The 27,165-nt window shown below is 47.4% G+C and overlaps 1 long non-coding RNA gene across 1 annotated transcript; it reads right to left on the minus strand.

The window, feature by feature from the left end:
* Window positions 1-2,983: 2,983 nt before the first annotated feature.
* LOC306654628 lies at window positions 2,984-25,365 on the minus strand. The gene is made up of 4 exons (XR_013762010.1): window positions 24,594-25,365; window positions 5,563-5,686; window positions 5,261-5,359; window positions 2,984-4,900 (listed from the first exon to the last, which is right to left on the minus strand). It is a non-coding gene; the product is annotated as an uncharacterized lncRNA (long non-coding RNA).
* Between the last annotated feature and the right edge of the window lie 1,800 nt (window positions 25,366-27,165).

A 27,165-nucleotide genomic window follows, 5' to 3' on the forward strand; every position in this document is an offset into this window, starting at 1 on the left:
GCATACTTCAATTTAACAATATTAAAAAAAAAAAAAAACACATTCCATGTCAAAATCTGTTTCCACCTTCTTTTAAGCATTTGGGGGGCCTGTTGCATTTAAACAGTCTCCCTGATTCTATTGCGATCACTGGTCACCCCCCTCATTTGGGTGCCATCCTGGCCCCTAATTATAGGCATTCCAGCCAGTTCTCTGTTTTCTCCAAGTGTTTCTTCCTACTGTCTCCTCTGCTGCCCCCAAACCTCCTCCCTTCCAGGATCCCAGTCCCAGAGAATTCATCACAGTGCACTGCTCACCCAAGGCAAGATCTGGGGTCTCTGAGACTCCTAGCTCCCCGGTTCTACCTACCCATTCATCAACAACCAAAGGATTCTGCACACCTGCCCCCTGTATTCCGTCACCACTGCCACCAGGCTGGGTCCACCACATACTCCCAGGCTGGGACACAGCCATTCCTCATTCCTGTCTGTCTGCCTCTATCCCTGCCCCTCTAACCTGTGGAACCCTTTGTAGAAACTGCATGTGATTATGTCACTTCCTGCTTAGACCCCTTAGATGGCTTTCCATTTTGGGGCGGGTGGGGGGGTGGGAATCCAAATTCCTTATAAGGAAAAGAATTGAAACTCCATACAAGGCTCTGAGACCAGGTCCAGCCTCCCTCCCCAGCCTCTTCTGTCCATTCTCTGATCCTTTCTCCATACTGTGAACTCTGACCTTTTATCCGTTCATTCAGCACCACCTTCCACGCTTCTTGGTTTTTGTCAACAGGAGCTGTAACTTTAACACAGCAGGCCGCCACGTCTCACACATACAGCACGATTGATTTCTCATATGTAAACCTCCACATCACCACTACTCAGACTGAGACACAGAACCTGCCAGACCCTTGGGAGTCTCCTTTATTCTCCCCTCAGACCATGCCCAGCCCTTATTCCTTAAATCCACTACACCATAAGTTTTACAACACGTCTGTCCTTTTCCTGACCTGCATATAAATAAAACCACACAGTATGTTCTTTTGTGTTCAAATTCTTTTGCTTAAGATTGTGTCTTTAAAATTAATCCACAGGATTGCATATATTAATGACTTGGCCAGTCTCCTTGCTGGGTGGCATTCCACCTTATAAATGTACCACCAGGTATGCTTCCTACTGTTGGTGGCCATTTGAGTAGGATTATGGACTGAATTGTGTCCCCTCATAATTTGTAGAATTTAGTTTGTTACCAGGTATTGAACTCAGGAGCACTTAATTACATATCCCCAGCCCTTTTTTGTATTTTATTTCTAGAGACAGGGTCTTACTGAGTTGCTTAGGGCCTCACTAAGTTGCCGAGGCTGGCTTTGAACTTGCAATTCTCCCGAGCCTCTTGGATTACCGGCATGAGCCACTGTGCCTGGCTAGAATGAAGCTTTAACCCCGCAATATGACTCTCTTTGAAGATAGCACCTTTAAGGAGGCGGCGAAGGTGAACCGAGGTCATGAGGGGGGCCCTATTCTAATAACCCTGGTGCCCTTTTAAGAAGAGGAAAAGACACAAGAGCGTGCACACACAGAGAAGGGGCCATATGAGGACCCGATGAGAAGGTAGCCATGTCACAGCAGAAGAGAGGCCTCATTAGAAACCAGCCTGGCCACACCTTGATCTTGGACTTCTAGCCTCCAGAACTGTGAGGACAGGAAGTCTGTGGTCAAGCCGCCCAGGCTGTGGCCTTCTGTTGAGGTACCTGAGCAGACTGACACAGGTAGCTTCTACCTGGGGACTATGACAAATAAAGCTGCTACGAATATTCTTCTCCATGACTTTTGGTGGACATTAGCACTTATTCCTGTAGGATATGTCCCCAGGAGTGGATCACAGGGCAGAAGAATTGATAGAAGCAGACGGACTTCATTTTAATTTGAACCTAGGGTCTCACGCATGCTAGGCAAGTGCTCTACCACTGAGCCATATCCCCTACCCTTTTAATTTTTTATTTTGAGACAGGGTCTCACTAAGTTGCCTAAGCTGGCCTCTAACTTATGATCCTCCTGCCTTAGTCTCCCAAGTCACTGGGCTTTCAGGCATGTACCACCATGCCAGAGAGAGGGAGTTGTTTTTATCTGAACCACTTGAGAGTAAATTGAAGCAGATACACCCTCAAGCAAAACCACATATTACAACCAATGAAGTCAGGACACTATGTTACTAACATCTAATCCACACATACCATTCCAGTTTCACCATAATGTCCTTTATATCAAAAGAGTCAGAAAGTCAGGCATGATACCATATGCCCTTAATCCCAGTGACTTCGGAGGCTGAGGCAGAAGGATGGCAAATTCAAGGTCAGCTTCAGCAACTTAGCAAGACTGGGTTCAATCCCCAGTACCACAAGAAAATGAGAGAGGAGAGCGAGAGAGGAAGAGAGAGAGAGAGAGAGAGAGAGAGAGAGAGAGAGAGAGAGAGAGAGAGAGAGAGAGAGAGAGGGAGAAGGGGAGAGGAGAAGAGAAAGAGGAGGAGATGTAGTTCATGATCACCTGTTCATTTAGCCAACAAGTCTCTTCAGGTGCCTTCAGTCCAGGACGGTCCATCAATCTTTACTTTGATACATTGACACTTGTAAAGCATTCTGGCTGGTTATTCTGTTATTCTCCCCTTGAGTTTTTCTGATTCTGTGTTGGGGCTGGAGCATGAGGAAGTGACACTGTGTTCTCATTGCATCCTATCAGGTTACACGTGTTAAATTATCCCCATTGCTGGTGATACTTACCTTTGTCCTTTAGTTTAGATGGTGTACACCAGGTTTCACTACTGTTGATTTTAGAGCATAATGTACCTCTTAATTTATAAGTAATTAATAAATATTTTGTAAGGAGAGAGTTTGAGATTGTGCAAATATCATGTTCCTCATCCAGCTTTCAGCTAACAAGTTTTAGCACCCATTAATCATGTTTTCCTGAATCAGATATTTCTACGACAATTGCAAAAATCTGATTTTTCTAATCCCATTATTCCGTTCACATTTATTAATTCACCCTCTTTTCTAGGTAAAAGCTTTTTCTTCTATTTGTTTATTCACTTACTTGGAATGATATTGTCTCACAGATCATTATTTATTTTGATGCTCAAATTGTCCCAGATTTAACTATTGGGAGCCCCATGTAGATTGGCTCTTGAGTCTCTTTTTCTTAAATTTTTAGTTTTCAAAAAAATCATAAAATACACAACATAAAATTTACCGTCCTAATCATCTTAGTGTCCAGTTCAGTGGCGTTAAGGACATTCACAATGTTGTGTGCAGACGTCACCATCTCCAGAATTCTTCATCTTGAAAAATCGATAGCTCTGTATCCATTCATCATGATCCTCTCTTCCCTCCTCCCCAGGCCCCGGGGAGCGTCACACTACTTTCTGTGTCTGCAAATCTGACTACTCTCAGTTTGTCACATAAGTGGGATCACACGGCGCTTGTCCCCTCATGACCGGCTTATTTCACTTGGCATGTGTCCATCCATGTCGTAACATGTGTCAGAATTTTTCCTTTTTACGGGAAAAGGACATTTTATTGTACGTACATACCATATTTTGCTTATCCACTCATCTGCCCTTGATGGGACCCTTGAGTTGCTCTCACAATTTGGTTATTGCTCAGGGGTGCCAGGCAGACCATAAGGAGCTGGCCTACACAGGCTCTGCACTTCCAGGAACGAGCTATTGCTGGAGCTTCTGGCAGTGGGTGACTGTGCTCATGCTGCCCTGGGTCCCTCCAGCATTTGAACCTGTCCAGAGACTGTGGACCTGGTAGGATCACACAGGACGCTGGGGCCTTGGTCTCCCTCAACAGGCTAGGGGACCCAGCTAGGCCCATCCCAGGAAGTCAGGGGGCGAATTGGAAGAGATTCATAATTGACGCAGAAACTCTAATTAAGCACAGCCCCCTGGCTCCCAGTACATTAAAGCTACACCTTATAAGTCTGGTTTCCCTTTTATCTTGGTCACTGGATTATGACAGGGTTTTCTGGCACTGTGACTTCCAGCCCCCTCCCTACCACCAAGGACACCTGGGAGGAAGAGGGGCCTCTCTGTCCACAAGAGGCCTGCTTAGGTTTTGAACATCTCTGGGTAGCCAGACGCCCTCACTCTCCCAGCCCGGGAGGCCTTGAGCCTGAGTGTCACTGAGGCCTACCATGAGCAGGGTCTTTGGGGGAAGGGCATTTGGAAGGACTTCAACCCTCAGGGAGCTCATAGCTCATCTATGATTACACGGCCCTGCCCGCAGCAGGAGGCAGGCACCCTGGATACCCAGAGATACCCTAGCTTGCCCGAGGCTGATCAGCAGGATGGACAGAGAAGATGAGGACGAAGCAGAACCCTCGGAGAAATCTTCTGGATGGACAGGCAGGCTTCCCAGCAGGCTTCTGGGGTACTTTTGGGTTTGAGAGGCCCAAACCTCAGGAACTCTGTAGTTTTTGTTATGGTTTGTATCTGAAATGTCCCCTGAATGCTCATGAGCTAAAGGCTTGGTCCCCAAGGCAGCAGTGTCCAGAGGAGGGGCCTTTGGGAGGTGATTGGCTCAGGAGGGCCCTGGCGATAGAGGAATCCATCAATGGAGTTATAGTTTCACAGGCTGTTGGGAGATGGTGGAAACTTCCAGAAGTGAGGCCGAGTTGGAGAAATAGGTCATGGGGAGTGCACCCTTAAAGGGTGTATATTGTCCAGGGCTCCTTCCCCGCTTTCCTTGATTCTGGTCATCTTGAGATGAGCAGCTTTCCTCCACCACATGCTTCTGCCTCACCAGAAAGTCAAACACCACTGGGCTAGGTGGTCATGGACTGAAGCCTCCAAAACCAGGAGCCAAAATAAAAAGCTTCTCCTCTAAGTCGATTTGTCAAAACGGCGGGAAATAGATTAACACATTCTTTAAAAAAATAAAATAAAATTATGAATACAAAATTAGGCAACAGGACTTTGGAAGAACTAAGCTTCCCTAGCTAACTTGGACAGCTCCCCTCTCCACCTCCACCATCCATCTCACCTGGAGACTCTCAGGACTTCAGAGCTGGGCTGAGGACTCCCCTCTCTCCTGGGAGCAAGTAATTCTGCTTAAGTTTTTCTTTTCCCTTCTAGAGTTGGTTTTTATTTATCACTTTTTTTTGGGGGGGGGGTTTACTGGGGATTGAATCCGGGGACACTACCACATAGCCACATTCCCCAGCCCTTTTTATTTTTCATTTTGAGACAAGGTCTCACTAGTTGCTCAGACTGGCCTCAAACTTACCATCCTCCTGCTTCAGCCTCCAGAGTCACTGGGTTCTAGGCCTACACTGAAGTACCCAACCCTTCAGAACTCTGAAGGCCAGTTGTCACGTCTCTCTACCTGTCTCCAATAGAAACCAAGCATAATTAGCGTTAGTAGGAAAAACAGAAGAAAAGAAGGGAAGCATGAGATTGTTCAGGGGAAAGAGATAATCAACTCGATTTACCAGGTCACTTGTGTGAATTGTGCTCTAATAATCCCAACAATCCATTCTCCCAGTTTCTAGATAGGGAAGCGGAGGCTAAAGGAGGGGGACTGCTTACCTGAGTTTCCCTGTTGGGAGGTGAAGGAACCTCCACGATCTTTTCCCTGTGTGGGCCATAGAGAAGTGGTGGGTGTCGGACAGGAAGGGGAGCTGTCGAAACTGCATCCTGCCAGAGAAAAGCCCTGGGGAGACCCCATGTGCCTCTGTGAGAAGAGAGTTCTTGGGGCTTAAGGCCAAAGCAGGGAGCATGGGAACTAGGCAGAAGGGGACGGGGTGGTGTGGGACACATACTCAACAAGGAAACAGAGATGATAAGAAGCCAAGTGGAAGTCAGTCAGGGGCCCCTCCCGCACCTCACCCTTCTCTTAGAAAAAAACATGAGGTAAGCTGGGTGGGATGGCACATGCCTGTCATTCCAGGGATTTAGGAGGCTGAGGAAGGAGGATCTCAAGTTTGAGGCCAGCCTCAGCAACTTAGTGAGACCTCCATCTCAAAATAAAAAATAAAGAAGGTTAGGGATATAGTCAGTGGTAAAGTGGTAAAATGCCCCTAGGCACTAACCTAGGCGCTCTGTGGTGCCTGAGGTCAATCTAATTCAGAATGGGTTAGCCAGCATTTCCTGAGAATGGGATAGCCAGCATTTCCTGAGTGGCTGCTAGGTATGCTGGGCCTGGGTGCTGGGGACCCTCAAGGGAATCAGATGTGACCCCTACCCTGGGGAGCTGTAACTAATTACTGTCACACCTGTTATGAAGGTGACCTCTAAGCAGCACTGCCTTTCCTCTGCTCCCAGTTGGCCTGGCAAGGATCTCAACTTCACCCAGCAGACGAGCACAGGACTTTACAGTTTACAAAGTGCATCTGAATTTGGGATCGGGTCCAAGAGCAGGGAGGAAGGTGAAAGGGCAGCATCCTCTCCATCTTGCCCAGGGCCCTGCAGATCCTGCAGGTAGAAGGTTCGTGATTCGTCTTCACTGACAAGGGCCAGGAAGCCAGGGGCAGCAGCTACTCCCTGTGGTCCCCTGTGAGCCAGGGCTGGGCAGGGCCAGATGAAGACCTTATTTAATGGTCCTAAGCCCAGAAAAGAATGAGGTACCCCTCACTGAACATGTGCAAATCCAAAATAGAGCTAGTCCTGAAATACAGAAGAAGTGTAAGACGGCCTACAAGGTTCTGAGTTTTCCATTATGACTGATCACAAATGCTTCTCCACAGCTTCTCACTTGGGTGTGCCCTGCATAGCTGGTGCCAAAACACTTACTCACCCTGACCAGTGGAAGGAGGACTCAGTCACTGACCTAACCAACTCCATTTTGCCCCTCTCTGACTCTGTTTGCCTTTTTAATTTTTTTTTTTTTTTTTTTTTTTTTTTTTTTTTTTGCGGTTACCTTGGATTTTGGGAACAGAATCTGGTTGATAGCATCTTTATGACAAGGAATCAAAACTACCTCACAGAACAGACCACCCATGATGAGATGCTCCTGCCCATCATTTCAGAATCGAGGCTGCCCCACCATAGCAATCTGCTTACGCTGGGAGCTAATCGGCCCCTCAAGCGATGATGACCCTGCAGAGCTTCCCAGGCCTGAGATAATGATCAACCAGACCAGGATGACCGACTGCCAGCATGCGCACCTCCAGCCATGAAAGCCCCAACCCTTGCCTTTGTTCTCTTTTTTTTTAACACCTGGAAGTTACCATCAGTCACTTGAAGACAGCTCTTTCACTCTGTACCCCAACACCTGCTCTTCCTGCTGTGACCAAGCTGATTAAAGCTCCTCTCTCCGCTTTGCCCTGCTCCTCTCTTTGATTTGCATGCGGGAACAAATGGCTGAGCCTGGTCTGTTGGGTCCCCAGGGCTGGGGACTTCAACCCTGGCCCATCCAGTCCTGTCTTGGTGTCACCAACTCTTATGGAATCCAGTGTGAACTCCTGGGTACAAGGTCTCAGAGGTGCAGAAAGACCCCCCAGTGGTAGGGTTTGGCAGGACTGGCCTGGAATAGGACACCAGCCACTGACACTGGGCCTGAGGTTCCTGTGTCTGCATTAATGGGCTCATAGTAGCCGCTTCATGGGGACACAGGGCACAGGACTTGGCATGAGGGGCAATGAAGTCAGGCAAGCAAAGGACCTTGCATGAGATCTTCAGCACAGTGGGTGACTTGGATACCTGCTGTCTGCAGAGAACATGACAGCTTAGCTTTCCATGTTGCTGTGTGGAGCAGAAGCCATAGGCCACTTGGGATGAGTAGGCACTGAGTGGGGGTGCAGGGCCCAGAGGCCTAGAAGTTGTGATCAGCCCCACCCTTGACTTAGCTCCTGGTGTCAGCCCTCACTCCCTGCCTGAAAGTCCTCAGTCCTTGGGCCCACCCCTCCTGGCCTCCTGACTGGGGGGATTAGTCAGGAAGTGTGCACAATGGGCTTATTGTTATTAGAGTGAGACAAAAATAGCTTGGGATTGCAGACTTGCAAGGGCGGAACATGAGCAGAGTGTATTACTCACTTTCCTAGGGAAACTTTTTCTTTTTGTACCAGGGGTTGAACTCAGGGGCGCTTTACCATTGAGCCACACCCCCAGCCGTTTTTTATTTATTTATTTATTTATTTTTGTATTTAGAGACAGGGTCTCCCCGAGTTGCTTAGGGCCTTGCTAAGTTGCTGAGGCTGGCTTTGAATTCACGATCCTCCTGGCTCAGCCTCCCGTGCCACTGGGATTACAGGCGGGCACCACCCTTTCTTCTGAGGCAAACAGACTCAGAGGTGCGCTTGGGGTGGGTCACCCAAAGGCAAAACCTCCTGACCTACACCCAGCATGTCACCCTGTGTTCCTTCTTCATTTCCCCAGGACTTTACCCCCTCCTCCCACCCCCTCCCAAGAGCTGGTACCTGCCCCTGTCTGTTGGACGCCCCAGGCTCCAGATCCACTGTCTGCACGCACCCAGGACAGGAAGTGCCTGGACATCCATCCCCCACGGCTGGGAGTAAGGAAGTACAAGTACCCCAGGCCCCTTGCCCCTGACTGGGACATCTGTCAATTGTCCTGGGCTCCTAGGGTATTAGACCAAAGCCACCCTTGTGCGATTCTGTTGGACGCCACACCCTTGCTTGGCTGCTTTCCTTTTGCTTCCTCGTCCCCCTTGCCTTTTCCTCTGCCACGGTTTCCTTTTAGCTTCCTAATAAGTGACTCAGACTGCGACAGGGGAACCCAGCCTGACAGTCCCCAGCCATAGGACCAGGTGCAGCGAGGGGAGGCATCTGGGAGAGATCTATCATCTGACTGGCTTCTGGAAGGTGCTGGGGGAGGTGTGCCCACATGGGTCTCTTACAGCGGAAAGCGTGGGGAAGAGAAAGGAAGGGATCTGTGTTAGTCAGGGTTCTCCAGGGAAACAGGGGCAGTAGGATACATAGGTAAACACACAGACATATCTATTACAAAGAATTGGCTCACAGATTTATGAAGGCCAAAAAAGTCCAGAGCAGGAGAGCTGACAGTGTAAGTGCCAGCCTAAGTCTGAGGACAGAAGACCAATGTCCCAGCTGGAGGATGGTCAGCTGAAGGAGAGAATGTTCTCCTGATGGACCCTGGAGCCTGTTCAGGCCCTCAACCAGTTAGACCTGGCCCACCCACCCTGAGCAGGGCCACCTGCTTTACTGAGCACACTATGTAAGTGTTAACCTCATCCAGAACCCCTCACAGATGCACCCAGAAATAAAGTTTGGCCAAACAGCTGGGCACCCTGCAGCCCCTCCAGGGAGCACATACAGTTAGCCACTACAGGGCCTTGCTGGCCTTGCTCTCCTCTGCAGCCCTGGGGTGGAGGTCCTGTCTGGGATTGCCCACACCCTACAGGTGTGAAAACCAGACAGGGCGGTGGGAACCCTTTCTTCTGGAATCCTTTCCTACACCCCCACTTTGGGAGCTAGAGAAGAATAAACTGTGTTTTAGGTGCTTGTCAACAAAGGCAAGGTGACTGAGTGTTGGTAATGAAGAGCACACACCCAGAGTCGAGAGAGTCACGGCACTGGCACCGGGCCCTGCAGAGATCAGATGCTACACACAGAACGTGCTGCTGCGGCTGGCGGCAGAGGAGAACGCAGCTCAGCCTCTGCCACCAGCCAGCCTCAGCTGCAAGGAGGCCAGGGTGGAGGCAGAGTCACCGGGGCTGCTCATGAAAGACTTCACCACCCAACGGACAGGCCCTGTGGCCCTCTCTGTTCTTCTCCAGCTCTCCCCAGAGAGGAGTTAGCTAGGAGCAGGTGGGGAGTGGGTAGGATTGCAGATAAAATACAGGGCCCTCCAGTTAAGTCACATTCAGATGAGCAACACATAACTTTTTACATATTCGTTTACATGGAACTGGGGATTGAACCCAGGGCTGCTTTTCCACTGAGCAACGCCCCCAGCTCTTTCATTTTATTTTATTTTGAGACCGGATCTTGCTAAATTGCTTAGGGCCTTGCTAAGTTGCTGAGGCTGGCTTCAAACTTTTGATCCTCCTGCTACAGCCTCCAGTAGCTGGGATTCTAGGCATGCACCACTGTGCTAGGCCTACACCTAACTTCAGTATAAGCATGTCCAAATATTGTACAGTATGTACTTATATTAAATATTATTTGCTTGTTTATCAGAAATTCACATTTAATTTGGTGTCTTGTATTAATACATTATTAGTGTTTTCTAACTCTACCAGCCCTAGGTTGGGGGCAGGAGCCCACATGGGAGAAACTAAGAAGGTTCATCTGATGCTGTAGACTTTGAGGACAAGGAACTGCTTCCAGTTCCTGAGAAGCTGCCCTGGAATATTATATTTGGAAATAGCAACTATATGATCTGCTCTAAGAGAGAGTGGTGGGCCGGGGATTTAGCTCAGTGGTAGGGTGCTTGGGATTTAGCTCAGTGGTAGGGTGCTGGCATGCATGGGAGACGCTGAGTTCAATTCCCCAGCACCACACGAGGTGGAGGGATGGGGAGAAAGAAAGAAAAGAAAAAGAGAAGGAGATGTGGGACATGGGAACAGAAGGGGTGAAGCAGAGCCCAGTGATCAAGCCCCCTGGGTTTACATACTGCCCAGACATGACCTTGGGAGTCTCTTGCTCCATCTAACTGGACATGAGGTGACTGAGCCACCCTGAAAGCCCGTGGTACGCAGGAGATGCCCAGGGGGAGATACTTCTGGGCAGTCACTGGCTCCAGGAACTTTCTCTGCAGCAGTGCTTCCCCTTGGCCTTGGCAGGTTCTTCCTGCTTCAGCCTCGTCAGTGAGGGTGGACTCTCAGAGTGGACATCCCCACTTGGGTTTTGCTGGTCAGAACCTGTAGCCATCTGGAGCACAGGCCAGGACTGGGAGGGCACTTGGGGATGTCTGTGCCAACCCCTCTTCAACATTCACGTGAGCAGCAGGCCCCGGGACAGGAAGGCACTTGATGAAGGCCAGCCCAGGCCTCTACGACCACTCAAGTGCTCAGTCGTCCCCAAGCCTCAGGCATCCCACATCCACTTCTACCCCACAGCATCCAGCAGAGACGTCCTGGCCCCTATTGCTTCATTGCCCCTCTCACAGGAAACAGAGGAGGCTTGGAGAATGGCAGAAACTCGCTGCAGCTGATGAGTGGCAGGGCCAGCATTTAAGTCAGGGTCTCTACCTGCAAATGTGCCACTTTTCCCCTCCACTTCTGTTAGCTCGTAATGCCCAGCTCCCTGCTGCCAGTTTTCCCCAGGACCTTTGGGACTTCTCCAACAAAAGCCTTTCTTGCCAGCTAGCTTCCAGAGCTGCACCTCACTGCAGGCCCAGCTTCTGCCCCAGGACCCTGGCATTTGCACAACACTCTATAGTGTACAAAACTGTCCACAGTACACTGTGTCGTGTTGATTTCCCCAACCGTGACTCTGGCCCAGCAAGGAGCACCTGTGCCTCTTGGGCAATTACTCTGGAGACACCAGAAGGCGCACCCGCGTGCAGAGGGTTCCTTGCAAAATGTCAGTCTGTTCCAAGTAAACGGAAACAGGCCCTGAGCCAGCTCAGCTGTGGCAGGAGGATCTGGGAATTAAGGCCCCCCAGGCTGAACTCTCTCTCCTCGAAAGCCTCATCCCTCTTCTCAGCACCTGCAGCGAAGAACGCCCTGCTCATTAGCCACCCTGGGAGCTACAGACCAGAAGCGCAGCTTCCTTTCCTCATTTTTCAGGCCCTAGGTTGCCATTAGGCTAGGTGTGTGGTCACTTGGCTCCCTCTGGGTCCTCAGGGCCCAAACCTATGCAGACATCTACCTCTGTGTGCTCCAAAGGGCCTGTGCCGAGTTCTCCTGGACAGCAGGACAGACCTTAGTTTCTCCTTATCAAGCTTCTTCCAGATCCCCAGACACCACATTCCCAGAAAGGAGGTACTTTTTGCAAAGTCCTGGTTCAGTATCAAGAACACCAGACTTTGAGTCCAAAGACCTGACATTAAACCTCACATCTGCTACTGTGTACTTGGCAGGGTTGCTGTGTACAACTGTGCAGGTTGTACACTACCTGACTAGCTAGTCAAAGTGGGGTCCAGAGATCAGTATCATTCATATCATATAGGAGCTTGTTAGCAATACAGAATCCTGGGTCCTATCCCAGGGCAACTGAGTAAAAATCTGTTTTAACAAGATCTCAGTGAGTTAAACATCAACATTTGAGAATAACTGATGTATTATGATCCTAGGGAGCATCTCGCGCAGACTGAGATATGAGCGGCACCTTTGGAGTCCATGTGACACTCTGTCCCTGCTTGGGTAAGTCACTTCTCCTCTTTGAGTCTCATTTTCCTACCTGCCAAACTGAGGCAATAATGCCTGTCCCCCAGAGTTGTAGGGCTGCTTAAGTAAGGAATGGGTATAAGAGGGCCTCAAGAGGAGCTGCCGTTGAAGGAGGCTGCTGGGGGTCACACGGCAGCTTCTCCTGGGAGGAGAGCTTGGAAATTTTCATTGCCCTGAGGAAGACACGATCCTTAGATTTTGGGGCCGGGGAGGATTTCAGGGAATCCTGTGCTCAAGCAGATATCCAATTTTCGCTCCTCAGTTTTACAGGTGATGAAATGGAGGAAGGACAGGTGCAATAGCAAAACCCACGTAAGTGTCTGAGCAAGGACGGAGCCTGGGGCTTGTTCCACCTCGCTGGCCCTCCAAAGCCTGGGCATTCTCACAAAGCTGACCTTGCAATTTGCCTGTGCCTTGTCTTCAGCACCTCATGGTGCTCAGTTAGGGGAAACTTGGGTGAAATTTGCATCTTCCATAAAAGAGAATACCTAAGCACACACAGTAGGGAGACATCTCTCTCTCTCTCAGACTTCAATAGCGGAAATGTCAGGAAAGAGGAGACCATTCAGAAAGGAGTTATTGACATTTACTTTCTAAGTATGCATGATGTTATAGGCCTGCCCTGGGGCAGGGGAATACATGACACCATCCTTCTCCTCACATTGCTCCCAGTAGGGACAGGACACGTCATATGCATCAGTAAAAGCCCTGGGTGGTTAAGTCGCCGCCCTTAGTTATTACTAAGAAGGAGGAGAAACCATTGGATGGAGCAGTGATGGAAGATTCTAGAAGATGCTGGGTTAGTAAGGCCTGAGGTGGGTAGAATTTAGACAGAGAGCAATAGAGATCAGTTTGTATAAAACTGGAAGTTTGTAAGGTATGTTTAGAGGACCGGGGGGCTGGCTTAGAGCAGGCTTGGCAAACTTTTTTTTTTTTTTTTTAGTAGAAAGCCAAAGAAGGTCATGGGTTCTATGTTCAACTACTCTGCCCTTGCAGCGTGAAAGCACGGATGGGTAATTAGTAAACAAACAAGTGTGGTTTTGTTTCATACAACTTTATTTATAGAAACTGAAATGTGAAATCCATCTTTTTTTTTTTCTTTGGTGATACTGGGGATTGAACCCAGAGGGGCTTTACCACTGAGCTACACCCCCAGACCTTGCTTATTTTGAATCAGTACCTCACTAAGTTGTCCAGCCTGTCCTGGAACTTGCGATCCCCCTGGCTCAGCCTCCCAGGTAGTTGGGGTTACAGGCATGTGCCACTGAGCCTGGCATGTATCATTTTCATGTGTCACAACATATTATTCTTCTTTTGATTTTTTCAATTATTCAAACATATAAGTCTTTGCTTATGGACTGTATAAAAATATATGATGGGCCAGATTTGGACCAGTCTGTCCATTTCTGATCTAGGAGTGAGAGGAAATCTGGGACTGATGAAATGGGCTTGGGCCAATTCTGCCAAGCATCAAATAGTAGTTTAAAGAATCTGCTCTTCTTCCAATTCCAAGTCGGACGTTGGAATCCATGGTATTCAGATATTCCTAGATTGCACCATTATTCCAGGACACTTTCTTCTTCTTCCAAGAGAGTGGCTGCCAAGTTCCCAGGAAGAGAATCCATGATCATTATTGTTTTACTAAAGGGAAGGATCAAGAGAGGAAAGGCTTAGAGGGTAAAATTGAGAGTCAATTGCTAGGATTTTAAGCCTGAGATACCTAAGTAGCATCTAAGTGGAGCAGGTCATTAAATATTTGACTATAGAGCTGAAAGCTGAAGGTGGAGGCAGTATTTTAAACTGCAGGGAGTAGACCAGTCATGCAGGGGAAAGGAGCCCAGGACAAGCCAGAGGCTTCATCTGAGGGTCAGACGGAGCATGGAGAGAGGTGGAAAGGCAGAGAACACAGAGGCTGTGGAGCCAGGAGAGATTCACAGAAGAAGGGAGTTAACTGTGTCCGTGCTGCTGAGAGCGGGGCGGGTGAGGGCAAGAGAGAGTTGGGGGACCTGGTAACCCAGAGGACTCTGGTGACTTTGCCAAGAGCAGCTTTAAGTCAGAGAAAATAGACATCGGCAACTCTTCCGAGATATCTAATCTTTGCAAGATGGTCGAAATGAAGCATTCATCATAGGCAGGGATGAGGGATTGAACTAAACAAACTTCTACTGAGTGCCTACTGTGTCCCAGGCCCATTGCCAGGCTCCCAGGATACAGAGACAGCGCAGAGAAAGGCCTGAAAAGTCACACTTCAATACGATCAGCATGACATAGGTGTAAATAACAAGGGGGTTGGCAAAGGAAGGTCAGAGCCATGGCTTCTGTGTTTGGGGATCAGTAGAAGTTTCATAGGGTAGAAACTGACCTGGTGCTTGCAGACAAGGAAGGATAAAGGACAAAAACGGCTTGCCACCCCTGAGAAAAAGGATCGCAGAGACAAAGATAAGAAAGAAAAGGGAAGATTTGGGAAATAGTGAGTGGTCAGATGTGGCCTGATTGGTGGTGGTGGTGGTGATGAGCCAAAGGGAGCAACAGGAGATGCATTTGGGGAGGTAAGCCACCCATGTTGGAATAGGCCTCTGTATCTTGCTAAAGAAGGTAAAGTTTTTAAAAGAGGGGAATATAAGGAAAATAACTTTCGGGTTGGGGATGTAGCTCAATTGGTAGAGTGCTTTCCTCACAAGCACAAGGCCCTGGGTTCAAATCCCCAGCACCACCAAAAAAAAAAAAAAAAAAAAAAAAAAAAAAAAAAAAAGAAAGTAAGTTTGGTCCACCAGGTATGTGTCTGGTACTGAACTTACTACTTTAAAGACTTTCGAACCTGGGTTTTGCAATGTAAGACGGAGCTGAGTTCAAATCCTGATTCTGCAAGGTATGGTTGCTACATATTAGGTCTTTTAAGCTAGTCAAGTGTCAGTTTAATCCACAAAATAGGACAGTTCTTATCCTATAGAATTTTCCCAAGGTTTAAATGAGACGATAAAAGTAAAGGCAGGGCCAAGGTGTGAAGCCAGAGGTGCTTTACCACCGAGATATATCCCCAGCTCTTTTTTCCTTATTTTGAGATAGGTTCTCACTAAGTTGCAGAGGTTGACCTTGAACCTCTGATCCTTCTATCTCAGTCTCTTGAGTAGCTGGGAATCCAGGCCTGAGCCACCATACCCAACTGGCAGTGAAATTCTTAACTAAGCTGGTGGATGCTGGAGAAGATATGGGATTGGAGAGACTATGTATTTAATTTTGAGCAAATTAAGTGGAGAATTCTGCAGGACACCAGATGGTGAAGACCTGAGGGAGCCAGAAATAGAGATCAGGAACTCCAGAGAAGGCGGGGCTGGGGGGGGTTCAGATCTGGGCCATCTACATGCAGGAAGCAAAGCTGGCTCCAGAGGAAGATCACCTGGGTCCAGATGATGTTTGAACAGAGGGATGCAGAAAGGTCCCTAAGGTCCTTAAGGTAGTTAGATTGAATGGGAATAATGGAAGACATTGTCCACATAGACCGTATAATTAACTAGAATAGCATGTGGTTTTTGTTTTTTGTTTTGTTTTGGTACTAGGGATTGAACAGTATGTATTTTATTTCTTTTGGTTGAAACTTGGAGATTTGGAGCTGGAAGGGACCATCTAGTTGTTTATGTATTCAGAACTTTGTAGGGTCAGGCCCTTAGGGTAGAATGCGAACTAATAAAGATGAAGTGGGGTTCAGTGGTGCATGTCTGTAATCCCAGCAACTCAGGAGGCCGAAGCAGGAGGATCACAAGTTCAAGGCTAGCTCCAGAAATTTAGCAAGGCTCTTAGCAACTTAGTGAAACTCTGTCTCACTAAAAAAAGAGCTGGGGATGTAGCTCAGTAGCAAAGCATCCCTGGGTCCAATCCCTAGTACTGCCATGGCCCCTAAAGACGTAGCTGGAATAATGGAAATAGAAAATCACAGAAGGGCAGTGAAGACCCATCTCCTAGTGAAGCCTTTACAGTGCAACCCAAACCTAGAACCTGAGTGTCTGATGGAGAGATAGGTTGGGGGAGGTTTAATGGCTCCTTAGGTGAAGCAGAAGTGGCCCAGTTGGGAATCAGAGGATGGGTGTCTTTATAGACTCCAATGGCGTGTTTTTCTACCATGAGATTGTCATGTGTCAACAGCCTTTCCAGGTTCATGAGGTGGATTAGAATCTCCATTTAATAATGAGAATAATGAGCTTCTGAAAGACCTGCCCGAGACCACACCAATGCTAACAGGCACGGAAGTGGGGTGAATCCCAGAATTCCCAGCTGCCGCCACACACAGGCCTCCTTTGGCTGCCTGAGATAGAAGAACACTGCAGGCAGAGCCAGAGGGGCCTGGGGACTGCGGCCCATGGGGACGGGCATGGGGAGAGAGGAACACCACTTGAGTTTCAAGTTGCTAGTTTTGCACTGTGTAAAATTACGGCACCAGTCCCATAGAATAAACAGAGTTAACACCCCATTAAATACAATGGACTTCCACCATTCACGCCAGACGTGCCTAGATTGAAACTAGCTGAGCGGGAGCTGGTCCGTGAGTAAAATGTATCACACACGCGCTGCCTTCGTGCTTCCTAAAGACAAATCCAGCGGGGGGGAGAAAGCGCCGGCAGCAGCTCTGCAGGCTGGGACTGGAGGATCTGGTAATGAAGTCTTTTTGGAAGGTAAGAAGGGCTGTGTGCCGCGTGTGCTATTTTTAAACATGCTGGAGCAGCACCAGTATTCCTGCCCCTGCACTTTCTCCAACAGAGGAGGGGCTCCGGGGAACGCAGCCAGGAATTTAGATGCTATTTATTGTATTTCCTTTTATCAGTCAAATGATTTTCCTATTTCCCACCTAGATAAAGATCTTCCGCTCACAGCTCCAGCCTGTTGACCTTGTCAGGACCGCTCTGCAGTCTGGAAATTGGTCCCAGAGAGAGAAGGGCATTGTTGTTAACGGGCTGTTGGGCGGATTGGGCTTTCTCATCTCCCAGCAGAGAGGAGATCGGTTTACCGAAAATAAATAAATAAATAAATAGATAGATAGATAGAGCAGAACCGTCCCCAAATACAAAATGGATTGTCTTATGCCTCCTCCTTTTTTTTTTTTTTGCAAAACTGAAAGGTTGTCGAAGAATTGGTTTGCTGTGCTCCCCACTGCCCCACAAACCTGGTCTTTCACCAACACGCACGCACTTCTGGTGAAGACACACACACACACACACACACTCCTGCAGCAGCAAGCCCAGCCTGACTGCTGCGGAGCTGCTGTCTTGGCAGTCAGCAGGGCAGAGGGGGTGGCAGCTGGGTCTTAGCTTGTAAGCTGAGCCAACGTCTGGGTTGTGCCAACTCTTGAGGCCCCTGGGAGATGCCAGCATGCCTGAATGGGAGCAGCTGCAGCTTCCACTCAGCTGGAAGCCTTGGAACCAGCCAGGCCTCTGGAAACTGCCTTCCAGGCCAGGGTGTGGCATGGGGCGGCCTGTCAACCTTGGGTATGGGATTGCTCTTCCTGGGCAAGCTGTCCCCATTGTCTCACCTTGCCCGGGCCCACTGGCCAGGTTCATGGGCAGGAGACAATGCCACTGCTCCCCACCTTCTTGGAACCAGACTCAGCAGATGCTACGGGGGATTGGGGTTTTAATGTAAATCCTCATCATTTCTGGCTCATTCACAGCCACAAAGCATCAAGAGAGCCAGCTAGCTGGAGGGGAACCAGTCCTGTGCAGGCTCTCGGCGTGAACAGCAGGGAGCTTTGGGCCCCCTCCACACTGACTGGGCTGGCTGTGGATTTTAACAGAGCCCCTGGCTTTCCAGAACCTCTGGGATTTTTTTTTCCCCCACCATTGCGGAGCTTCCTGTCCAGGACAGCAGAGGGCGCTGGCTCTCCCGACAGCACTGTCCCAGGCTTCTCTGCCACATCTGGAAATGGGTTCTACCACTCCCTTACGAGAAATACCAGCCCGGGATCTGTCTGTGAGATGTGTTGGCACGCGAGAGAGCATGCATACCCGTCAAGAGCTCCACTTTCTCATGAGTTAGATTTCCCCCTCAAGAGCACTTGTGGAATGTGGGGAACTTGCCTTGCCAAGGCCGTCAGCACATCTGAGTCTTGGACTTGGTAGGACCTGGGTGGAATGCTTGGACAGACCACCTCTGGTCTGAAGACTTTGCCCTCCCCTCCCACACAGAGAGGGGAGAAAAACAGGAGGAGACCTCCCAGATCTTTTCCCCAGGGGAAGAAAACTAAGAATGTTTGGCTCTGACCTGCCTGGGCCTCCTTCTGAAGAAAGCAAATGCCCCACATTTCCTAAAGAAACAGGATATAATTCCAAGAACACATCTTCCTAAATAACAAGTGATTAGAAGTGCCAAAGCAACATGCAGAGAATGGAGATGAGGGAAAGGAGAGACTGGACAGAGGAGCACCAAGCTGGAGCCACTGAAGGCCCTGGTTGCTATTCTGAGACTGCTTCCTTGACTTCCGAAAGCTGCATGCATTTAAATGTCCACATTTTCCCGCAGAAGCCAGCAATCTGTACTTCTCTTGGCCAAACAACACATCAGTCTAATATGGTGTGGGAGAAATATGTTACATTCTTTTATGAACAGAATGTTAACATCACCCAGAATCAATATTTATATCCAAGAACACAATGAACTGGCTTGTTTTGTACTGCATGGGTTTAAGACAGGGACATTTGGAGGGAGTCGAGAGGTCCCCTCCTCCTACCCAGAAAGGCAGACCCATGGCCAACAAGCTGAGGCTCAGGCATTCCAAAAACTTTCTGCCTGTGAGACCTTGTTCAGTTCCCCTTCTGTCCCTCCAGTCCTCTGACCCTTGGGATTGCAAGAGGAAGCCACTGCAGCAAGCAGGGCAGGAATTGGTGGTGAGGGCCAGGACGTGAGGCAGCATCCTGTCTGTAGCAGCGCCCGGTTAGTGGGGGCTGCAGAGAGGGAAGGAGGGCCAGGACTGTACCCAGGCCTTTCCAACCACATATCAAAGTAAGAGCTGACAGATGTTCCACAAATCCCTGCATGAGGGGAGATATGTGGGGGCTGAAAAATAAGTAAGTTGATCAACATGACACTTCTTTTTTCATGCTGGTGATATTTCCTGGCCAGGCCATTATCCTCACCTGAAGCTGCCACTGTGAGAGGTGGAAGCTGAGGGTTCCTTGCCTCCGAATGCCTCAGGTTCCTTCAGAAGCTCTGGGCACACTCCATCAAGCTCCTGGTTTGTTTGTTACTTGCTGCTGTGTTTTACTTTTCTGTCTTGGTAGCTACGGGTCCTGCAACGTGCTTGCTCCTTATGTGTAAAATCCTTACCTAATCACAAAACAAAAACCTCTCCCAGGAGGTTTAACGTTCGCCTGCAACAGAGCATCCAAAGACATGAGCCTCTTTGTCAACTGGCAAACACGACTGGGCCTGGTCTTGCAGAGCAAGCATGCCCACTTCATTGTTACATTAGATGCTGAAGGTTACGGCTTTCAGCAGTAGCACTTGTCTCTCATTAATGCCTGCAGCTCATTATGGCATATCCTGCTAAAAATGTCTTTACTGCCTTAATAGACATGATCTTTAGAAAAGATCCTTTGGCTTATGTGTAAGATCAAGTCATGATTAATCTTGGCCCTGTTCAGCTGTAGGTCAAGTCTTCAGGCTACAGTGAAACCCCTCCTTGTGCATGATCACAATTTATAATTTTCTGTAATCTGTACCCTTTCCTCTGTGTTGTCAGCATGTTTTAGTTGCTGCAATGCACTTGGTCTGTCCTGTTATTTTCATTCAGCTCTAAGAGACGACCAGTAAGCATCACAATCACATTTGTTATGAAATCAGCCAAGATAAGCAGATATTACTTCACTGGAAGGAATGTCTAGCGTCTTTACAGCTGCAAAGCTCCCCCTGCAGAATCTTGTGCAGGAAACCTATGTTAGTAAAAGGTCCGAACAACTGCAGAGATGCCACCTGATTTAAATGGAGAGAAAAGTTGCACCTGGTCCAGATGTGGTTCTGGTGTCAAGGGCAGGACAAAAGAATTTTCAAGGTTGGCAGTAAGGCAAAGGATAAGACAGCGAACTCTTTGTTCAGGGATGATGCAAGTTGGTGAGGTCTGACTGCCTGCTAGCTGTGCCAGAAAAGGCTAACACAAAAAACTTCTTTGGAAGTTTTTGGTAAATGTCATCGCGCATCCAGACCTGTCTTTTAAGTTCTGGGTTGTCAGTAGAAATACTTACACATACCTACACCCCTGCATCTCAAGAGCCACAGTGATCTCTGATGTGGGTCACTCCTACCCTGTCAGGCCTTGAAGTTCATCCACAGTTGCTGTCTCCCTCCATCCCACCTCCAGGCCTGCCCCCACCTTGTTCATCCTGTTCATTCTACCCAGGGGCCTTTACCCCACCCTCTACCCCTTTCCTTCTTCATCACTGCAGCCTTAGTTCAGGTCAAGGCCACCTCTAGCAGGGACACAGCCACAGCACCACTACCTCCCTATTTCCATGCTTGCTCCCTACCATCTGCTCTTTGCAGAGCAGCCGGAATAATCTTTTCTTTTCTTTCTTTCTTTCTTTCTTTCTTTCTTTCTTTCTTTCTTTCTTTCTTTCTTTCTTTCTTTCTTTCTTTCTTTCTTTCTTTCTTTCTTTCTTTCTTTCTTTCTTTCTTTCTTTCTCTCTCTCTCTCTTCTCTTTCTTTCTTTTTCTTTCTTTCTTTCTTTCTCCCTCCCCCCCCCCCCCCTCTCTCTCTCTCTCTCTCTCTCTCTCTCTCTCTCTCTCCCCCTCTCTCTCCCTCCCTCTCTCTCTCTCTCTCTCCCTCCCTCTCTCTCTCTCTCTCTCTCCCTCCCTCTCTCTCTCTCTCTCTCTTTTTTCTTTCTTTCAGTGCTGGGCATGGAACTCAGGGCCTTGCACATGCCGGGCAAACACTCCACCACTTGAGCTACATCCCCAGCCCCAGAAGAATTTTTTAAACTGCAAAGTGGATTATATCACCTCCCTCCTTGAAACCTTCAACCGTTTCTCCCTGTACTCAGGAGAACATCCCGAACCCTTAGGATGGCGTGACCTCGCACAGCCTTACACCTACCTACCTACCTTTTACCACTCTTCGCCCACCTCCAGCTCCCCTTTTTCTTTCAGTTCCTCTAAAGCACCAAGAAAAGCTGGCCGTCACCTTCTTTCCCTGACCCATGCTAAGCATGTCCTCAGAGGGGCTTCCCCTACTTCCTGCCAACGGGCTCCTGGAATGGCACTGCTCCTTTCCTGCATGCATCCCCGGGTGGTGATATGATGTCTGCTTCAGTTGTTGAATCTTCTTCTTCCAGTAGAGAGTAAGCACCATGACAGCAAGAGCAAGTCCGCTCTGTTGTGTTCCCAGTGCCTGCCACAGAGGGTGGTCAATACTAGCTGAACAAATTCATGAGACCAGGCTGCGTGAGGAGAGTTGCCTGAAGGCTTAATGGTGCCTTGCTGCTCAGGTGGGATGTTACCAAGATCCCTGCTGGAGGGATTCCTCACCCAGGTTAGGAGGAACCAAGACAAACTCTGCTCTGTTCCCACCGCAGGTCTTATTATCTCTTGTCCTATTTTATCAGTTTCCTACCCAGTCTATCTCCATGCTGCCTTGAATTCAGGAGCCTGAGGACCACAAACATGGATGGGAAAATTTATCTCTTTTTTAATTTTTTTGATACCAGGGATTGAACCCAGGGGCTCTTAACCACTGAGCCACATCCCCAGCACTTTTTTATATTTGATTTAGAGACAGGTTCTCACTGAGTTGCTTAGGGCCTTACTAAATTGCTGAGCCTGGATTTGAACTCATGATCCTCCCGCCTCAGCCTCCCGAGCTGCTGGGATTACAAGCATGTGTCTCCGTGCCTGGCAGAAAGTTACATCTTGATTTTCATAAACCTCTACCTGAAAAGTTGCATTTCCTTTGATGATAAACATTGCCAACAAAACCCAGTAGTATTGGCAGGGATTTTGAATTTTGCCACCAATAGAATCACAGATATTTTTATACCACATCATAGCAGATATTGAAATATCACTTATGATCATTAGTACTTCAAATATGTCTACATAACACTTTTTTTCCCCCCTTGGTGCTGGAGATTGAACCCAAGGGTGCTTTACTACTGAGCCACATCCCCAGTTCTTTTTATGTTTTATTTGGGACAAGGTCTCACTCAGTTGCCTATGTTCTCCCTAAATTGCTGAGACTGGCCTTGAACTTGGAATCCTCCTGCTTCAAATCACTGGGATTAAGGCATGTGCCACTGTACCCAGGATGCAATGCATTTTTACTATTTTTGATAGTTATTTTTCAATATAGTGGACTTGCTTTATAACTTTATTTGTGCTTTATTTTAAGCACTTAAAAACATTATTTTGGGCTGGGGATGTGGCCCAGTGATAGAGCACTTGCCTAGCATATGTGAGACCCTGGGTTCAATCCTTATTATGGCAAGAAAACCCAACCCAAACCAAAACAAAACAAAACAAGAAAACATTCTTAGAAGGACCCACAGGAATCACTAGATTACCAAAGGGGTTCACAGCAGAAAAATATCAAGAACCTCTGGTCTAGTTTTTCATCTCATGGTATTGTCTTGCAAGACCAGCCTCGGTGACTGCAAAATAAAAGCTAAATCCTTCAGCATGGCATTCAAGGCTTCTTTATGATCTTTTCCAAAACCTCTCACTGTCTTTATTTTTTATCCATCCCTTGGATATAATGTGTTCCAGTCACAATTACTTGAGAGTACACCAACAATGTACTCATATTTCCAGGTCTATTTCTAGATTCTTTTAAAAACTACTCTTGTTCTAGGGCCCAGCTCAAAATATTATCCTGCTAAAGCCTTCTTTTGACCTCTGCCAAGCACAACCACTAAATTCTCCCCTCTGTTCTCCAGAACATTTTGCTCACAGCTGTTTGACCGCTTATCAGACCCTATTATAGTTAGCGTTTGTATCTATTTTTTGTTATAATGTGAGCTCACTGAGGAGAGGGACTTCCTCCTAAACTTTACACCCAAAACATAGTAAATACTTGGAAATATCTGAGTGAATGAATATGTCTAAAGTATTCTCCTGAGGGATGAGTAAAATCCATAATAACCACATCAGTCTGTCCTTAAAAATAGGCATACCTTTTGATAAATATAAGCTCACTTGAAGAATTCACCAGCCCCAAGAAAAATTGAAGGTTTTCATCTTGCTTTCTGCTGCCTGGTCTCAGCTGCCGTAAAGAAGGCAAAAGCCCCCCTAGCAGCAGCCTGTTTGCTGAGATGAGAAACCTCTTGGCTGTATCACTGATGTCTTCTCACATTACCCTTCTTTGAATGATGCCAAATATATTTTCAGCCAGTCTCCTCCAAGCAGACGCTTTCCATTACTTATCCCAGGATTTTCAAGCCATCAGGTTATGGTATGATTTTTATATCCTACAACATTCAGCTGCTTTTTGCCACTCTTAAACAAATGCAGATGCAAGGCTTCAAAACTTCTTTTCCTAAGGAGCTTGAAAAATTAACAAGGAGACCATTCCTTAATTTCATAGTTCAATGAGCAGCTTGAGTAACTGGGTCTTATGCTTGTGCGCATGCGCTGATCATGGAAGGAATGTTAGCAAATACTGACTTGAAGTTAGACTCTCGTGGAACCACGGGACTTAAGAACTGAAAGGAATTTTTATTTAACTGATAGCAGAGAAATTGAAGTGTGTTCCCCAGGGGCTAATCCTCTGGTGGAATCTCCAATTTAGCCAGTCCAAAACGGAATTCTTAATCTTTCCTCCATATTTTGTCCTTAAGGATTAGCCATCTCAGGCAATGGCACCTCTAGCCACTACCCAGCTACTCAAGACAAAAAAATAGGAGTCTTTTTTCTTTCTTTCTTGTTTCTTATGGTGCTGGGGATTGAACCCAGGCCTTGGACGTGCCAGGCAAGTGTTGACCACTGAGCTACATCCCCAGCAGGAATCATTCATTTTTTAAAAAACATTTTCATTAGTGTATTATAATTATACATAAGTGGAATTGATATCAGCCAGAATCATTCCCGATTCCTTTTCTTTCATTCTCTACATCCAATCCTCGTCCATTATACTTGCAAAACATAACCTGCATCCAGCCGCTAACTCCACCCCGTTGCCTCTGCTCTAGGCTAAGCTGCTGCTGCTTCTCTCTGGGTTCCTGCACCAACCTTCTAATCAACCTCTCAATTCTTCTCTTGCCTCCCCGCAGCGAGGGATCCTTTAAAACTACAAATTCGACCTTGTCACTGGTGTTAAGCCCTCTTCACATCACACTTACAGTGAACTTCAGGCTCTTCGCCATTTAACAAGGCTCCTATCCCCAGGCTCCGAAAGTCGTGCTCCTTCTCGTGCATTCGGCTCCAGCCTCCCCAGCTCTTTTCTGCCTTGGGACTGTGGCCTTCCTGTTCCTTCAGCCCCTCACCCGACTGGCTCCGTCCAATCAACCTGGGCCTTCTTTGAAAGATACTTTTTCAACGCCTTTCCTCAATCCTAGATTTTATCATTCCATCTTGGCAAGTGGCTGAGGTGAGTGTTAGGTCATGGTTTACAGTCTCTTTTTTTCCCAGCAGGATATAATCTCCATGGACCTAGAACAGCTCCTGACACAGAAAAGTTCAACAAATATTGTTGAATGAATAGGTCTAATTCCAGCTCTCACAGCCTCCACACGAGGCTGCTGCTGTCAACTCCTCCCAGAGCCATCAGACACCTCAAGGCCCTGCACTTACCATGGAACGTGGAGTGGAAGGATCCTTCTCCACCTGTTTCTAGTTGTGTAACTGTGTAAGTTACTTATCCCTGAATCTTTACTCACCTGCCAAATGGGTATAGTAGTCCTACTCTGTAAAGTTTTGTAGGAATTAAATGACATAATTTATACAAAACGCCTAACAGTGTGTCTAATTGTTTCTTTTTCCCTGAGTCTTCCGTAAACTGTAAATTTATACTTAAGTGTTTTCGACTCTGTGAAAGGCACTATTCTTAAGTGTTTTCCATGGATTCACTAATTTACACCTGAAAACTCTGTGGAGTTGCGGGGAGGTGCTAGAGTACTTGCCTAGCATGTGCCAGGTCCTGGGTTGATCCCCAGCTCCACAAAATAAATTCTGCTTATATTGCAGATAAAGTCTTTATTAGTTAAGTTACTAATCCACCAAGACTCAGATTTTCCCCCTTTTGAATTTATAGATAAAACCTCTCTTGTCAGGTGAGAAATAAGAAATTCCTTCACTCCTTAAAATTTTTTTGCCTAAGGATAGGAACATAGCTCAGTTAGTATACTTGTCTAACATAGTCATGACCCTGGGTTTGATCCCTGGTACTGCAAAACACACACACACACACACACACACTCCAAAAAAAAAACGCCCCCCCCCCAAAAAAAAAAAAAAAACCTTTATTAAAACTCTTCATACCAGTGCTGGGGATATAGCTCAGTTGGTAGAGTGCTTGCCTAACAAGCACAAGGCCCTGGGTTCAATCCCCAGCTCCGCAAAAAACAAAATAAAACAAAAAAAAACCCAAACAACAACAACACGAAAGAAAAACTCTTCATACCAGAATAGCAGGGCAGCTGGGTGTGGTGGTACACACCTGAAATCCTAGCGATTCAGGAGGCTGAGGAAGGAGGATCTCGAGTTCAGGGCCAGCCTCAGAAATTTAGCAAGGCCCTAGGCAACTCAGCAAAACTCTGTCTCAAAATAAAAATAAAAGGGCTAGAGATGTGACCCAGTGGTTAAGCACCCTGGGTTCAATTTAATCCCTGTACCCTGACCCCCCAACCACAAAAAAAAAAAAAAAAAAAAAAAAGCTGGGTGAGGTGGCCCATGCCTGTAATCCCAGTGATTTGGGAGGCTGAGGCAGGAGGATCTCAAGTTGGAAGCTGAGGACAGCCTGGACAACTTGTCTCTCTAAGTTAAAAAAAAGCATTAGGGGTGTAGCTCAGTGGTAAAGCACCTCTGAGTTCAATCCCCAGCAAACGGGAGAGGGATGGATGGAAGAGGACTCAATTTAAGAACTGTTTATGTACGTCTGTTTTTTCTATTAGACTATCAGAAACCAAGTTTTACACACACTTTTTATAGTCCCAAACAGTGCAACCCAGTGAAGAAGAGCTCTGGTTCTCCAGTGTTGGTCGGATTGTTGGAGATATAAGCAAGAGAACCCCTAGCCTTGCAATCTCTGGACCTTCCCACTGAGCCAGTGGTGCTGGTGATTACAAAAGTTCTATCTAGAAAACTGGCATTGCCTAATCTTAAATTTTCAATGCTATGCCTACGCTCTAATGGCTCCTTCTTTCTGCCTTTTGCTAGGCTAAGAGATCGTATATTTCTACCTCTGGTAAAAGTTTCTCCCTGCAGACACATAATCCCATTCTAGATGAATAAATGGACGCTAACATTTTCACCTGATCTTTCCTGACTCAGTCCTCATTCCTTTTATGAGCTAGCTTATGAGCCGGTGTTTATATCTACAGATATTGTAAAGTATGGATCAGAGCGCAGGCTATGTGTCAAAGGTAAATAAATAAAACAAAGAAAAACCCATCTTGGAACTCTCAATTGCAAGGCAGGAAATTCTTTCAGAGAGCAGGAAGTAGCTATGAGCTTTTCTGCCAAACAATCTCTCAATATCCCCACCCTTAGGGAAAGATTATCCTGGTGTTGTTTTAATTCAGCAGATGCAGAACAGTTAGAGAAAGGGCACAAACAACTGGGGGAAGTATTACCACCTGTTTGTGTTGACTTTTACCAAACAAGCCTGGCTGCCAGCTGTTGACCGGGAGGGGAGGAGCTAAGGTGGGAGCAGCAAATGCCAACTCAGACCCCCATGCTGGTTTTTTTGGGTTT

The sequence above is a fragment of the Sciurus vulgaris genome (genome assembly GCF_902686455.1).
Source record: "Sciurus vulgaris genome assembly, chromosome: 2".
In the NCBI taxonomy this organism is placed as follows: Eukaryota; Metazoa; Chordata; class Mammalia; order Rodentia; family Sciuridae; genus Sciurus; species Sciurus vulgaris.